Source organism: Trichosurus vulpecula, chromosome 9, assembly GCF_011100635.1.
Source record: "Trichosurus vulpecula isolate mTriVul1 chromosome 9, mTriVul1.pri, whole genome shotgun sequence".
NCBI lineage: Eukaryota > Metazoa > Chordata > Mammalia > Diprotodontia > Phalangeridae > Trichosurus > Trichosurus vulpecula.
Genome location: NC_050581.1, coordinates 49,012,894 through 49,020,761, shown reverse-complemented (window position 1 = coordinate 49,020,761; position 7,868 = coordinate 49,012,894). Strand labels below are relative to the sequence as shown.

The 7,868-nt window shown below is 41.9% G+C and overlaps 1 protein-coding gene across 1 annotated transcript in view; it reads left to right on the top strand.

The window, feature by feature from the left end:
- The first annotated feature begins 281 nt into the window (after positions 1-281).
- ATF7IP2 (activating transcription factor 7 interacting protein 2) overlaps positions 282-7,868 on the top strand; it is a 98,601-nt gene continuing 91,014 nt past the window's right edge. The window contains exon 1 of the mRNA XM_036738821.1: positions 282-437. The gene's annotated coding sequence lies outside the window, so the exon portion shown is untranslated. The remainder of the gene's footprint in view (positions 438-7,868) is intronic.

The following is a 7,868-nucleotide window of genomic DNA, read 5'->3' as shown; positions in this document are numbered from 1 at the left end:
CACTGTATCTTGAAGTTCATAGCCTTGGATTATTTTTTTTCTGCAGGCAATCTGTAAATTCTTTCGATCAGTATTTTATTTTCTGTGTTCAGAAGTGCTGGGCAGTTCTCTTGCATGCTTTCTTGTGCATTATGGTATTCGGGTTTTGTCTTATGTTCATAGTCGCAGAGACATGTTACCTAAGTTGTCTCTATGTATACTGTCTTTATGATTAGTATGTTTTGCTTGCATAGTGTGCCTATTTTTAAAAATGTTTTTTAATTCTATTCTTCTAGGTGTTATAAAGAAGACCCCAGACTCAATTCCAGAGTTGGAGTCTCAAGTGTTTTATTCAAGAGGCTGAAGCGTTTCCCCCTTCGATTCTTGGGAGAAGCAGACACAACTCCTTTAGAAAGGAAGAGTGCACTGAGTACCAAAGCGAGGGCAAGCTTTATAGGGTTAGTAATTGCAACCCCTCCCCTCTGGATCAAGTTTGCAGTTGTAATCCCTCTGCTCTGGATCAGGATTGGTCCTGATCCTCCACAGTAACATCATTCCTATATGTCCATTTTAGTTACTAAATTGTTGCTGACCAAGGTTTCTGAGCCCCACCTTCCATACGTTGCGGAGTAGTCTTTATTTTTTTTTCTTATCTCAGCAACCTTTAGGTTGTCACAAGATCAGGGCCCTCTGTACGGAAACTTGTTTCATAAGAGGTGCCCTATGGTTCCATTTGTGTGGAAACTTATTTCACAAGATTGTCACAGGGGTCCAATGTCAGCAACTTTTAGGTTGTCACGTCCTCTGTGTGGAAGCCTATTTCACAAGAGGGGCCCTATGGCTCCATCTGTGTGGAAACCGAATTTTACATTTCACAACTGGGCTGTCCAGTATGCAGCCCACCTGTGGGTTTTAATTTTCATGAGCGAAAAAATAAATAATTTGCATAGAATGCGTATTAGATTTTTTAATTCCATCTTGTTGATGTTAATTTTCTTTGGTGTTTTTAAGCAGTATTACAGATGGAACGCATCATACAGAATTTTCAATTGATCTAGGGGTTGCGTTTGGTCTGTATGATGCAGACTAGTCAGTATGCACTTATCTTTATACTGTTGTGTTGTTGCTTTGTTTTGTGTTTGCTTTCGCACTTCGCACCTTCGCTGTCCTATTGATTATGCGCGTTGCCCCACTTTCTTTAGAGTCCTGTATTTTTTATTCTGGGTACGGCCCTAAACCTAAGGTTGGACAGCCCTGTCTTACAATATATGTCTTACATAGGTTGCCCTTCACTTTGGTATATTCTTATTTCCAATTTATTATTTTCCTCTTTTGTTACTTTGGTGAGGCTTGTCATTGGAGACTCTGATTTTTCTATTCTGCCCATTATTTTTTCCATGTAGAACACAAATTCCGCTCTTATCATTCTCATTTCTCTTTTGAAGCACTCAGGAATAGTGTTATGGTTCCATGTTCTCACATTCCACAGGGAACTCTGTAGAGGCCCAGAGCTGAGTCTGACCTCAACAAAAACTCTTCACGTTTTGAGGAAAGGCTCCAAGGAATGCTCCAAACAGGGCCTCCACCTACCCAGACTGAGACGGAACACAGAGATACAGTATGGGAAAAAGAAAATGTGGTATGTGAAAAACAAAGTAATAATATTGAAGAAACACAGGCAACATTCTTGGCATATGACTCACACAAAGAACCACTATACAAACACTTGCCTAGCTTTCAATAAATTTGCTGTGTTCCACTACCCACTTGACCCATGTCTTCATTTTCTGGTGACTCTGGTTGGGGTCCGCCTGGCGGACCCCAACAGTCCTCTGCCTCATTAAGTGTTGGATCATTTTCCTTTGTGTTGCTGTTTATTTATAGATGCCTGAACTCAATTAATAAATCTGGATGCCATATTTCCTTCTGCTGTTAATGTTTCTCCCAATCTGTTTATGTTCACATCTTTGGGTTTTCTTCTTTCTGGGATCTTTGGTAATTCCAGTCTCCCCCGCCCTCTTATTTTTCCCTATTGCTCACATTCTGACTCTCCCCCCCCCCCCCCCTCTAAAACTGATTTTCTTGGAGGCTGCATCTCAAAGTGTCTCAGCCTCCTTTCATACCTGACAATCCATGGTTCAACAGTCTAAGTTTCTGCCCCAAGTGACTTTTGGGTGGATAAAACTGGCTCTAGCTGGATACAGAGCTTTCTGCTTCCAACTCAGTGTAGTGCTTCGTATACTTGCTACTCTTCTCACCCTCATCCCCAACACAGTATCCTGACCTATTCCTTCTCTTTCCTAGTTATCTCCTAGTACAGGCAAATAAGACATTTGTAGTGCTGGTGCTATGGGGTTTTTTTTATCTGAGCATAATCTGTCTTGGCACATGCCAAACTTCTACTTCTAAAGGGCTTGCTAGACATTGACTGGTTGTCATGTCCTAAGATGACTTACAGATCAGGGTCTCCATGGCACTGGAAAGAAGGAGAGAGGACCAGAATGCAAGGTGGGGCTTTTTGCAAATCTGTATGCTGGGTCTTGGGATCAGCTAGCACAGCCTCATTGCCCGGTGTAGTTTGGGAGGTGGGGGAGGGGTTCTGATAGAGCTGAGGGTAGGCATCATGGGTTTAAGGTTTTTATTTTTTATCTTCTTTTGGATTCTCAGTATCCTAGACCATGGAGCTAAATTTGCTTTGACTTTTTAGCATAATTTCTGTTTTGGAAAATTTTGAGAGGTCACAGGCATCAGAGAAAATGTCAATTCTCCATCTTGTTGTTCATGTGACCCAGAATTCTTCCAGGGTAAGTTATTCTCAATTGTAAACCTATACCTGCTATCTTTTGGAATATTGTATTTTAGTATCTCTTTTAGTTTTTAGGAGATATTGGTAGGCCTTTTATACTGGTTGATGTTTTCTCAGATTTTCTCCTCTCTCTATCTTTAGTTTCTGAATGGGGTGTTTAGGGAGGACTGGCACCTCTGGTATGAGGGCTTGTACAGCCCTTTTCAGGGCTGTCCATCCACCTGTCACCCAACTCTAACCTGTGGTTCCACAACACCATAGCATGTACACAACCTGTTAAAACCATCTCAACAGATGGGCTAAACCAGGTTGAGGGTAACCAACAGGCCTCAAACCCACTGGTGAGTTAGGGGGATGTCCACCTTCTCCTGACAGAATGGGCAGATGCGAACAATTTGTTTCAATGGTTATGAAAGTGGGTGAGGCAGGTTCTGTGGAGCTCTCAGATCTTGGTCAGACATTGAAGACATCAAGGTTATCCACAGCATCCTGAGCCACTGGCAATCATCTTGACTTTTGTCTTGCCACTGGATTATGATGACTCTGGAAAACACAGTGAGGCTGACAACTCTGAGCAACTCTGCTTCATTTAAATCCAATTTATGCACGAATCAAAAGACATCACCCATTTTACCATTTTTTACCTACAAGCAAGTGATGAAGCAGCAAGTGGGGAATACACTGGGAGGTCTAGTCACAACCCTGCACACAGGCAGACCAAGCCATAGGGATATCTTCTCACTGGATTGAAGCAGCATTGGGGTTCAGTAGCCCCCTGGATGTCTGAGCAGACTTTTTAAAGGACTGTACTGCTCACCTCCTGGTGGGAGAAAGGGGCTAGAAAAGGTGACCTAAAAATTGTGTTTCACCCAACCCTGGCTTGCTTACCAAAGCAGGCAGGGATTTTACCTCATGGTTGAAACACACAAAAAAAAAAAATGTACAAAAACTTTTGTGAAGATGATTCCACTTACCATCGGTACATGGACTATGTGCACATTTATGGACAACATGAAATTCAGTACTTGAAAGATGAACAGATCTTGTTGTGAGAGAACTCAGCAGGTATTACATCCAAATAGTAGCCCTGAGTGAAACAAAGGTGGCAAATGAAGGCCCACTTACAGAAGCTGGAGCTAAGTACATGTTTTTCTGGAAAGGCCACAAGTGATAGGGAACGTCATGATGTTGGCACAGGTGTTGCAATCAAAACTAATCTAGTCAACAAGCTTGTTTGCCTCTCAAAAAGAGTGAATGACAGACTCACGACAATGCAATTGCCACTTGCAAGAAAGTGCCATGCCACCATCATCAATGTGTATGCTCCCACCATGACAAACCTTGATGACATCAAAGAACAGTTTTACGAAGATCTGGAGACCCTCATTATCAATGTGCCAAGAGAGGACAAGTTCATAATTCTGGGTGAATTTATGCCACAGTAAGCACAGATTATAAGACACAGTAGGAGTCCCTGGGAGGAATGGAGTCAGAAAGAGCAACAGCATTTAACAGACTGCATTGTAAGGAGAAGAGAAAGATAAGATGTGAGAGTAACAAAGGCTCTGTATGGCAAAGAGTGCTAGACTGATCATGGACTTATCCTTTCCAAGCTAAATATTCACATTCAACAAAAGCAGTGGTCCCAAGTCAAGATGACTACCTGAAGACTTAACGTCAACAGATTAAAGCACTTCTCTGAGCATGAACAATCTGTTGCTAACTTGGAGGGAAAGGTAAGCCAACACACGCTTGGCGATAGTGGAGCGGAAAGGGAGTAGGCCACTTTCAGACATCTGGTACACAGCCCCACATTTATTCCTCTAGGCCAGAACAGTCAGAAACATCAAGATTGGTTTGACAAAAATGATGGGTAAATTCAAAAGCTACTAAATGGAAAAAGAAAACTCCACAGGGTTTACCAACAGGATAGTTCATCTGTCTCTAAGAAGGCAGCATTAAACTCCATCAAAAGTCAAGTGCAAGTGAAACTTAGAGAGGCAGGATTCTTATTTCAATAAGAAGGCAGATAAAGTTCAGTTTTACACTGAGAGTAACAATTAAAAATGCTTTTATGATGCCCTAATGGCTATTTATGGGCCAAAGACCTATAGTACCTCTCAACTACTCAGGTCTGATGGAGCTACGATGATTGGGGATAAAGACACGATCCTGTAGCAATGAGCTGAACATTTCTATAGTGTTCCCAATAGACTATCATCAATCAATGCTGAAGTCATTGACCATTTACCTCAAGTTGAAGTCAATCCCTCTCTAACTAAACTTCCAACTGAAGAAGAGGTTTTGAATGCCATTTGGCTCCTCTAGTATGGCAAAACACCTGGTGCTGATTCCATCCCAGCCGAGATTTACAAAACACCCCCAGGTGTTCAGGGATGCCTCTATTGTCTATGCCTTCTATAAAGGAAAGGGAAATAGGTTGTCCTGTGACATCGGAGACCCTTCCTCTCTCTTAAGTCATTGCTGGCAAGATTCTTGCCAGAATCTTCATTAATAGACAGATCTGGAAGATGTTCAACTACCTGAGAGCCAGTGTAGCTTCAGGAAGGGCTGAAGAAGAGTTGATATATATGGCATGCGCTTCTCAACAATTTAAGGAGAACAGACTTTCATAGAGCTAATAAAGGCCTTTGACACTGTCAGTCATGAGGGCTTGTGGAAAATTATGTCAAAATTTGGTTGCCTGGAGAAGTTCATCAGTATTGTAATTCAATTTCATGACAGCATGCTGGCCTAGATTCTGGATAATGGACAATGCTCTCAACTCTCTTGGTCACCTAAGGAGTGATATATAGGGCTGTGTATTTGCTTCTGTACTTTTTAGCATGATATTTTCTGGGATGTTGTCAGACATCTTCAGTGAGGATGAAAATGGCATTAAGGTCACCAACTGCACTGATCGTAAATTATTTAATTTGAAAAGGCTACAAATCAAGACTAAAGTGGAGGGAAAGTTAATGCATCATTTTTTGTTTGCAGATGATTATGCTCTCAATGCATCTCTGGGGCTGTGATGCACCAAAGTATGGATCAATTCTCTGCTGTTTGTGCTAATTTTTGCCTAACAACACCAAGGAAACAGAGTCGCCACCAGCCAGCACCAAATCTTCTATATATGGAACCTGCAGTTATAGCAAATGGAGAAATTTTGAATGTTGTGGATAAGTTCATTACATTGACAGTATATTTTCATTAGATGATGAAGTTAATGCATGCATTGTCAGACCTAGCTCAGTGTTTGGGAGGCTCTGAAGGAAAGTGTGGGAGAGAAAGACATTAGACTGCCTATCAAATTGAAGGTCTACAGGGCCACTGCACTGACTTCATTGTTGTATGCCTCTGAAACCTAGACAGTGTAACAACGCCATTGCAGGAAACCGAATCACTTCCATTTGAATTGTCTTAGGAAGATTCTGAAGTTCACCTGGCAAGATAAGGTACTGGACAATGAGGTCCTTTCTAGAGTTGAACTGCCAAACATTCAAACTCTACTGCAGAAAATGCAACTCAGATGGGTTGGCCATGCTGTTCAAATGCCAAATGTAAGTTTGCTTAAAAGACTACTTTATGGAGAACTCGCACAAGGCAAGCACTCACATGGAGGTCAGAAGAAGCGATATAAGGACGCTCTTAAAGTTTCTCTGAAGAACTTTGGAATCAATCATGAATCATGGGAGACACTGGCACAGGACCATCCGGCATGGCATGCCCACATCTAAGAAGGTGCTGTGCACCTTGCACAGTAGTAGCTCAAAAGGAGCTCATTGCAGTAGCTCAAAAGGAATGTGAGATGTGCAAACTTAGAGACATCTCCATTCCAAATGCTCATATGGACAATTTGTACCGGAACTGTGGTAGAGCTCCCTGACCTAGTATTGGTCTGATTAGCCACAGTCAAACACACCTGTAACACACCCCAACAGAATAACGCCATTTTGGTCTCTTTTGAAAAGTTAGGACAATAACCAACCAATCAGCAAAGCCTCAAAGGAAAACATAACTTGGTCGCTTAGTCAACTAGAATTCATTATTAAAGGGGAAATAAGTAACCTCTCAAACCCCTAAAGTGCCACCATTGACCCTTCATTCTTCTTCATCTTCTGTATTCAGTCATTTGCCACATCTTGTTGATTGTCCCCTGGCAATATTTCTTTCACCCACTCCCTTTTCTCTATACACATGGCCACCACCCCAGTTCAGGCTCTCCTTGCCCTTCATCAGGACTATTACATTAGCTTCCTAATTGATCTTGTGAAGTACAAGAAGAAATAAAGGAGTTCCTGTCGGGCTCAACAAATTACTCTATGTCAAACTGCCGGCCTAGGTTTCTCTTATAAAATCCTCCTGCTTCCCTTGAATTACCTAACACTCATTTCTCAACTTCCCAAAGAAAGTGGCAGAAGGGCCACTTTTGCCTATATTGTTGTTCTAAAGTTGGGGAGAGAGGGGAATCCTGCTTATCTGTTATCTCCTAAGGCTGTAAAATACAGTGTATCTCTTTTTTGTTCAGCTGTGGTTGCTGACTACTTAGAAAAATCCCCCAATAGTCTCCCTGCTTCCAAACCTCTCCTCTCCAATTCATTCCCAACACAGCTAGCAAAGTGTTACTCTTAACGCACAGGTCTGATCATTCTCTGTTCAAAAAGCTTCAGCGGCTCGCTATTGCCTTTGGCTTAGCATTGAAAGCCTTTCACAACCTGACTCCAGTATACGTTAGTAGGCTTCTTTTCACAACCCTCAGTTTCCAGCCTAACTGATCTACTACTTGTTTCACATACACTATTGTTTACGTCCTCTAGCTCTTAGAATCTCAAGTACTATCTCCCACAGTTTCTTCATCTCCTCCTAGTCGCTAATGCCTTCCTTTCCCTGTTACTTCTATTTGTTTTGTAAAGGATTGTAAGTAAGTTTACTTTATGGCAGAGACAATTTTTGTTTTTGCAGCCTCAGCACCGGGTCCAATGCCTAGATGTTTAAAAAATACCTTACAGATGTGCATAAAGTGGGGGAAAGAAGCAGCTACAATCATGGCTCTGCATTGTGACTCAGAGAGAAGATCCCT